Source organism: Bufo bufo, chromosome 3, assembly GCF_905171765.1.
Source record: "Bufo bufo chromosome 3, aBufBuf1.1, whole genome shotgun sequence".
Lineage (NCBI taxonomy): Eukaryota > Metazoa > Chordata > Amphibia > Anura > Bufonidae > Bufo > Bufo bufo.
Genome location: NC_053391.1, coordinates 611,713,243 through 611,721,620, shown reverse-complemented (window position 1 = coordinate 611,721,620; position 8,378 = coordinate 611,713,243).

Here is an 8,378-nt window from a genome sequence, read left to right as displayed (position 1 = left end):
ATTGTCAACAGTCCTTGGAATAGATAGAAGAATAAAAATAAAATCAATATGCAGCAGGATTAAAATAAATTTATATGGGGATAAGCATTACCATTAGCGGTCACTCCTTCTCATACTGTGGAGAATATTGCTGCTTGTAATTGCAGTGGTATTCTCTGCTAGTGAGCAGGCAATTGCCTGTAAAAGAAAACCTCCGTCCCTGAACCATTCTACTTGAATTGGTCCGTAATCAGTTATGCTAAAAAGTTGTGCATGCACTACATTTTTGCAGTGCTGTAGTGCTTCAGTGGGGTTCCGTACCTCCATTCTGCACCGCATTTTCGTGATAGCGGACCTATTCAAGTGAATGGGTCTGCGATCTTTGATGCGGGCTGCACACGGCCAGCGCCTGTGTATATTGCGTACCTGTCGTATGCGTGCCGTAGCATGGGCTGCAGAATTTCGTGTGCATGAGCCCTCAATGAGTTTGCAACTAATATGCAAGTCGTTAATGATAGTTCCACAAAAGTCTAAGTGGTGGCTCGTCTAATTTTATCTGCACCATAGAAATTGAGTTGTGGATGTGCTTCTGCAGAGCATTTTCAAATTCATTTCTATTGAACTTTTGAAAATAATTGAGTGCACAGCTATGCCAAATTTTGTTCTCCTATAGAAAAACATTTATAATTAAGTGTTTATATAAACCCTGATATGCCCCTCTATATGCCCGAAACAAATCTGACAGATACTACTTGCCTGGCTCTACGGCACCCGCAAAACTTCAGAACCACGCGCGGCCGATTTTGCATCTACCTGTAGCGATGAATATACCAATAGCAGGCCACGGGAATCTGAAGTGATGGGGGTGCCTGGGAGTGAGACAAGTACTCTGTGTGAGGGAACCTGACATATGGGATGGCATTTCAGAGATTGGATAATCCATGGACTGGGAGCTTGATTATTCACTTGTGCTATATAAAATTATGGCACAGTGATTGATTGGCAACTAGAAGCCGGACACACTGACTTACCGTTACCTTCTCCAATTGTTGGTGTAAGATTTAGATCAATAAATGTTATTTTACAAAAATTTACTATAGTTACTTACGGACGCATATCCATAATAACTTTTAGGAATTGGAGCTGCCAAGTATAAAGGTATGGCTTTTTGGATAGAGGTGCATCACCACTTCTTGATTTCTCGTTCAGCTCACGCCTAAATTGGTCTCTGCAGCTTTGCCATCTGGTCTGGATTATCTTTACTAAAAATAAAAATAGATTAATTAGTATACCATACATATTTTTATTTGATGGTGAAATTTTTTCTGCCCCTATCTTCCTTGAGACTTAACTTTATTTAATTTTCGGTTCACATATCTGTTTGAGGACTTAAATAACAATACCAGATATGTATAATTAAAATTTGTTAGTAAAATATAATATAATTTTTTAAAATAATTTATATAAAATATGTAATTTCCATATTCTTACACTAATAACCTTTGTATAGTTAGATCTACAGAGATGTGTTGGAGTTTTTCAATTGGCATAAGCAGGCACCATGTTTGCACTTTGCTCTAGCGCTGTACATGTATGGCACTGGTAGCAAAGAGGTTAAAGGGGTTCTCTGAGTTTTTTGTATTGATGACCTATCCTCTGCAAAGGTCATCATTATCAGATTGGCGTGTATCTGTCACCCGGTATCCCTGACAATCAGTTGTATGAAGATCTCCTGTCTCTAGCAGTTTGCTGTTGCTATATCAACAACTAGCAGAAAGAGAGACCGGAGACGCCATGTGTGCATGGTGCATGGCACCCCCACCATTCAGCTAGATTTTAGTGTCTCCACATTCTGAAAGCCATAATTTTATTTTTTTTGTTGGCTGATTGTCTTAATTCCTTAAGGACTCAGCCCTATTTCACCTTAAGGACTTGGCCATTTTTTGCAAATCTGACCAGTGTCACTTTAAGTGCTGATAACTTTAAAACGCTTTGACTTACCCAGGCCGTTCTGAGATTCTTTTTTCGTCACATATTGTACTTCATGACACTGCTAAAATTGGGTCAAAAAAGTAAATTTTTTTGCATAAAAAATACCATATTTACCAAAAATTTAGAAAAATTTGCAAATTTCAAAGTTTCAGTTTCTCTACTTCTGTAATACATAGTAATACCCCCAAAAATTGTGATGACTTTACATTCCCCATATGTCTACTTCATGTTTGCAGCATTTTGGGAATGATATTTTATTTTTTGGGGATGTTACAAGGCTTAGAAGTTTAGAAGCAAATCTTGAAATTTTTCTGAAATTTACAAACAAAACTATTTTTAGGGACCACTACAGGTCTAAAGTCACTTTGCGAGGCTTACATAATAGAAACCGCCCAAAAATGACCCCATTCTATAAACTACACCCCTCAAGGTATTCAAAACTAATTTTACAAACTTAGTTAACCCTTTAGGTGTTGCACAAGAGTTATTGGCAAATGGGGATGAAATTAAAAAATTTCCTTTTTTTGCCTAATATTCCATTTTAACCCATTTTTTCCACTAGCAAAGCAAGGGTTAACAGCCAAACAAGACTATCTTTATTGCCCTGACTCTGCAGTTTACAGAAACACCCCATATGTGGCCGTAAACTACTGTACGGACACACAGCGGGGCGTAGAGTGAAAGGTGCGCCGTTTGGTTTTTGGAAGCCAGATTTTGCTGGACTGTTTTTTTTTTACACCATGTCCCATTTGAAGCCCCCCTGATGCACCCCTAGAGTAGAAACTCCATAAAAGTGACCCCATCTAAGAAACTACACCCCTCAAGGTATTCAAAACTGATTTTACAAACTTTGTTAACCCTTTAGGTGTTGCACAAGATTTAATGGAAATTAAAGATACAATTTCAAAATTTCACATTTTTAGCAGATTTTCCATTTTAATATTTTTTTTCCAGTTACAAAGCAAGGGTTAACAGCCAAACAAAACTCATTATTTATGGCCCTGATTCTGTAGTTTACAGAAACATCCCATAGGTGGTCGTAAACTACTGTACGGGCACACGGCAGGGCGCAGAAGCAAAGGAATGCCATACGGTTTTTGGAAGGCAGATTTTGCTGGACTGTTTTTTTTGACACCATGTCCCATTTGAAGCCCCCCTGATGCACCCCTAGAGTAGAAACTCCAAAAAAGTGACCCCATTTTAGAAACTACGGGATAGGGTGGCAGTTTTGTTGGTACTAGTTTAGGGTACATATGATTTTTGGTTGCTCTATATTACACTTTTTTGTGCGGCAAGGTAACAAGAAATAGATTTTTTGGCACGTTTTTTTTTTTGTTATTTACAACATTCATCTGACAGGTTAGATCATGTGGTCATTTTATAGAGCAGGTTGTCACGGACGCGGCGATACCTAATATGTATAAATTTTTTTTTATTTATGTAAGTTTTACACAATGATTTCAATTTTAAAACAAAAAAAATGTTTGTGTCTCCATAGTCTAAGAGCCATAGTTTTTTTCAGTTTTTGGGCGATTATCTTAAGTAGGGACTCATTTTTTGTGGGATGAGATGACTGTTTGATTGGCACTATTTTGGGGTGCATATGACTTTTTGATCGCTTGCTATTACACTTTTTGTGACGTAAGATGACAAAATTGCTTTTTTTACACCGTTTATTTTTATACGGTGGTCACCTGAGGGGTTAGGTCATGTGATATTTTTATAGAGCCAGTCGATACGGACGCGGCGATACCTAATATGTATACTTTTTTAATTTAAGTTTTACACAATGATTTCGTTTTAGTGTTTCCATAGTCTAAGAGCCATAGTTTTTTCAGTTTTTGGGCGATTATCTTGGGTAGGGTATGATTTTTGCGGGATGAGATGACTGTTTGATTGGTACTATTTTGGCGTACATGCGACTTTTTTGATCACTTTTATAACTTTTTTTGGGAAGTAAGGTGGGCAAAATTTCAATTTCCTAATAGTTTATTTTTTTATGGCGTTCACCGTGCGGAGAAAGTAACATGACCGTTTTATAGATCAGGTCGTTACGGACGCGGCGATACCAAACATGTGTAGGGAATTTTATTTTTTTCATTTTTAATCAGTGATAAATGTGTTTGATTTTTACTTTTTTTTCACTTTTTTTTACCCAGACCCACTTGGTTCTTGAAGATCCAATGGGTCAGATGTCTGTATAATCCAGTACAGTACAATATATATTGTACTGTATTTTACTTACACTTTGTCTGAACAGATCTCTGCCTTTAGCACAGATCTGTTCAGCACCACCGACAGCAGGATGCCTGAGACGGCGTCCTGTTGCCATGGGAACCTTCCCCGTCTGCTCAGTACTGGTCAGAACTTCGCAGACGGGGAAGGGTAAGTACGGGGCTCTCTCCCTCTCCATCGGGGTGCTGCAAAGGCACAGCAGCCCCCCGATGGGAGAGAGCTCCCTGCGCTGTTAACCTTTTCCATACCGCGGTCCGTGGTATGGAAAGGGTTAAACGGCTGACATCGCAGCACAGATGTCAGCCGTTTATACCAGGGTGCCAGCAATGTGCTGGCACCCTGGTATACCCACTAACCACCAACGATTATTCAAGGGGAGGCGGGCGGGGGATCGCGATCCCGCCTCCCGCACCCCTCCCCCTGCACCTCCCACCGGGCTAAAATCATTCAGGGGTGCAGGGGGAGGTGAAATATATATATTTTGGGCATTATAAAGTTTCTGATCCCGGCGGTCAGGGACCCCGGGGATCAGAAACTGCAAAAAGCGCATCAAACCGCAGGTCTGAATTGACCTGCGGTTTGCGGCGATCGCCTGGCGTTGTGACAGGATGCCGGCTGAATGATTTCATCCGGCATCCTGTTCCGATTAACCCCTGCGGCGCCGGCATAACGATTTAAAGTTAGGACGTACCGGTACGCCCTGAGTCCTTAAGGGGGTTAAGTAGGGTCATATTATTTGCGGGATGAGGTGACGGTTGGATTGGTACTATTTTGGGATGCGTATGATTTTTTTCCCGCTGGTTATTAGACTTTTTGTCAAGGTGAGAAAAAATGGGTTTTTTTACACCATTTTTTTCAAAAAATGTTTACACTGTTCATGTGAGGGGTTAGGTCATGTGATATTTTATTAATGCCGGTCGATACAGACACAGCGATAGCTAATATCTAATTTTTTTCATTAGAACACATTGATAGCATTTTTGAAGTCTAAATGCTCATATTTTATTGTCTCCATTGTCTGAGAGTTATATATATATATATTTTTTTTACCTATTATCTTAGGCAGGGTCATATTTGCGGGATGAGGTGACTGTTGGATTGGTACTATTTTGGGATGTGTATGATTTTTTTTTTCCGCTGGTTTACACTTTGTGAATTAAGGTGGCTATTTTTATACAGTTATAATTTTATTATTTTTACAGGCTATAATGATATAGCCAGCACCTGCCGTGTATGGAGCGGCCCTGCTGCAAAGGCCTGCTCCATACACGTGCAGATGCATAATGCCATGTATATACTGTTTTTTTTAAGGGGTTAAAAAGCTTCTCATTTAAACAAGGACCAACACTTAATAATGTACTGTAATTATTAAATGCTCGTTTCCATGGTTACGACCAGTCTGCAATCCACCAGCGGTGGCTTTTATTGCACATAAATGGAAAAAACAGCAGCTTATGCACACCACTGCTGCTGGTTTACAGGGTGGTCATAACAAGAGAATTATTAACTGTTTTGTGGTGGTTAACTAATTCCAAAAAGCAAAGGAGGCAATAGGGAGATCAGAATACATTAAACATTTTTATTCATTTTTTTTTTTAACGTTTTGACACCAACAAACAAGCAGGTACCAACCGAATTTTTGACGCTGCTTTGTGGATGCTGATGTCTACTGTCCTTCATACAACTCTTTGGTCACCTCCTCCCAGGCCGCATCCTTCTTCAGACGGTCATGATAACGGCTTGACCGCGTGTCCCATAATTCGGGTCTCTCTTCCACTAGAGTAATCAACTTTTCTACATCGTGTAGAGGCATTGTGATTACTCTAGTCTTTAAAGACTTGTTGTAGATGGCTCAGCGGCTCACATGGGAAAATCCAAGCAAATAGACCTGTAGCACAATTCCCTTAAAATATCGCATATCGTTATCGCAATTTTTAGGGCCCTAATCGCAATCGCACAAAATTCCCATATCGTGCAGCCCTAATACATATGCAAATTAACCTGAGATGAGTCCTGTAACGTGAGATGAGTCAGGGACAGGACTCATCTCAGGTTAATTTGCATATGTATCAAATCGGTTTTTTGACACAATAAAAGCACACAGAGCTATGGGGACTGGGTATTGCGGATGTGCTAGCGGCCATCTAGCAACCCATGTCCTCGGCTCTATACACAAAATCCCGGTGACCGGTTCCCTTTAAGCTTAAATACATAAACATATCTAATGGTGAGCTATTAGTGAAGTTCTATTCCAAAAAAGACTTGAAATGTCCCGAAGAAAAAAGGTGACATACATTAAAAACACCTTTACGAAGCCAATAGGTGAAGTTTGTGATTTTGAAGAATTCCGCCAGATTCCTATTCTCCCACAGAGGTGTAAAGGCAAAAGTAGGAGAAACTTTAAGTATCATCTTGAGCTTCTCCCAAACCCTCTGTAGGGACCAAGGTATCAATAGGGACTTGTTCACACCCAAACAACCAGTTTCCAGGCAAGTGAAAATATCATCTATTGGTTTATCCATAACGTGTGACAAGTATTGTGCAAGTAAACTCTCCTTAAACTTACATTGTTGAATTTTTGCACATAAAAAGTATCCTTGAAAAAAAGGTAGTGATAATCCGCCCTCCGATTCCAACAGCCATAGATCTTTGTTTTATACGCACCCTCTTCCTTCCCCATATTAGATCGTTGATAAGAACCTCCAATCTATGGAAGATGATATCATCGATCCAGATAGGGGAAGCACACATCGGGTACAACACAATAGGCAGAATAATCATTTTGACCAGTGCTATTCGATCAGTCTGTGCTAGTGTCAACTTCTGGCAAGCGCAGATTTTAGATTTAACTTTATTCAAAACCGGGGCCAAATTAAGGTCATAAAACCTATTTATGGGGACACCAATCTTAACCCCCAAATAGTCCAGTGTTTCATTAGGAGATAGAACCCGGACTCCACCACCCTCATCTACAGCCTTGCGGTTCAGTGGAAGGAGCGAGTCTTCTTTCTTTTTTTGATGTTGTCATTTAGAAAAAAACAAAACGATTTTATTTTTTGGGTTATGCTAATGACCCTTCAAGGTGCCCAGAAGGGTGTTATTCCTCTCCTCTAGAGCCCAAAAAAGCTGTTTTGGCACAGTTTTTATTTTTTGTTATTTACAATGTTCATTTCACAGGTTAGATCATGTGGTATTTTTATAGAGCAGGTTGTTACGGATGGGACAATACCACATATGTATACTTTTTTTGGTTGGTTGTTTCAGTTTTACATAATAAAGCATTTTTGAAAAAATACATGTTTTAGTGTCTGCATATTTTGAGATCTATAGTTTTTTTATTTTTTGGACGATTGTCTTAGGTACAGTCATTTTTTTAGATATGAGACGACGGTTTGATTGGTACTATTTTAGGGTGCATATGACTGATCGCTTTGTATTACACTTTTTGTGATGTAAGGTGACAAAAAAAATGCCTTTTTTGACACTATTTTTTAAGGTGTGTTTACATAAGGGGTTAGGTCATGTGATATTTTTACACAGCAGGTTCTTATGGATGCGGCGATATCTAATATGTATACTTTTTTTAAATTTATGTACATTTTACACAATGATATTTTTTAAACAAAAAAATAAATATAATCATGTTTTAGTGTCTCCATAGTCTGAGAGGCATAGTTTTTTTAAATTTTGGGCTATGTGCTATATTGTCTTAGGTAGGGTCTCATTTTTTGCGGGATGAGATGACTGTTTGATTGGTATGATTTTGGGGTGCGTATGACTTTTTGATCACTTGGTATTACACTTTTTGTGATGTAAGGTGACAAAAAATTGCTTTTTTGACAGTTTTTATTTTATCTTTTTTACGGTGTTCATCTGAGGGGTTAGGTTATGTGGTATTTTTATAAAGCAGGTTGTTACAGACGCAGCGATACCTAATATGTCAACTTTTTAATTTTTATTTTTACATTTAACACAAAAGCATTTTTGAAACAAAAAAATTTTTTTTTTTTTTTTTTGGGCTTTTGTCTTAGGTAGGGGGTCATTTTTTGCGGGATGAGGTGATGGTTAGATTTTGGGGGGCATACGCATTTTTGATCGCTTTGTGTTGCACTTTTAGTGATGTAAAGTGAGAATTTTTTTTTTTTAGCACAGTTTTTATTTTTTATGGTTTT